At 35.6% G+C, this 708-nt stretch overlaps 1 pseudogene; it reads left to right on the top strand.

The window, feature by feature from the left end:
• LOC109072216 overlaps window positions 1–708 on the top strand; it is a 140,351-nt pseudogene that overhangs the window by 108,903 nt on the left and 30,740 nt on the right.

The raw sequence follows: 708 nt of genomic DNA, 5'->3' as shown, positions 1-708 counted from the left end.
ATTTACAAATAAAGTTGTTCTTTATGATCAGTAATAATGTTAATAAGAAGACTGAAATTCATTTTGTAAGTCAGAAGGTCTACATTTTTTGAGAAACCACAGTACAATCATTACGACATGTCAATGCTAAACATTGATTGGTCCACACTGAGCCAATCAGAAACAGTGAAATCCCAAAACATTATATATTGCACCATGGCTTTGTGGACTATCTATCTATTTAGATAGATGATGTTAGCTTGTCTTTGTTAAACTGCCTCAGTAAAAACTACTTCAAGTCACTTCAGCGTTTCCTGTTTACTCTTGGCACTCTTTATAACCCTGCTTTTTGAAGAAAGCTGTCGAGTTTCTAGACTAGTGCCGCTTCTGTCCCAATAGACTTTCACGAGCACAGATTTCACATCCTTTTAAGTCCAGAAGATGTTTTTGAAACTCTGTGTGTGTTTCATTGCAGCTTTTAGCACAATCACAGATGCTGAAGAATTCTCTCAGACTCAAACCCTTGCTGTTTTTTTATTTGCTTTACGGCAACAGCATCACAGCTGGGATTGAAAATGAAATGCCGCTCACTTTTCATAGAATCAAAGTGACGTTTATTAAAGAAGACACAAATGTTTGGTCAAAAAGAGCTTGTCCTTATTTAGTGTTTCAGGGGAGCTCAGTATGACACAGTTTAGTATGTGTAGTAAAGCTAATATTTTATATATA

This window comes from Cyprinus carpio, chromosome A4 (assembly GCF_018340385.1).
Source record: "Cyprinus carpio isolate SPL01 chromosome A4, ASM1834038v1, whole genome shotgun sequence".
Lineage (NCBI taxonomy): Eukaryota > Metazoa > Chordata > Actinopteri > Cypriniformes > Cyprinidae > Cyprinus > Cyprinus carpio.
This window is presented reverse-complemented; position numbering and strand designations above follow the sequence as displayed.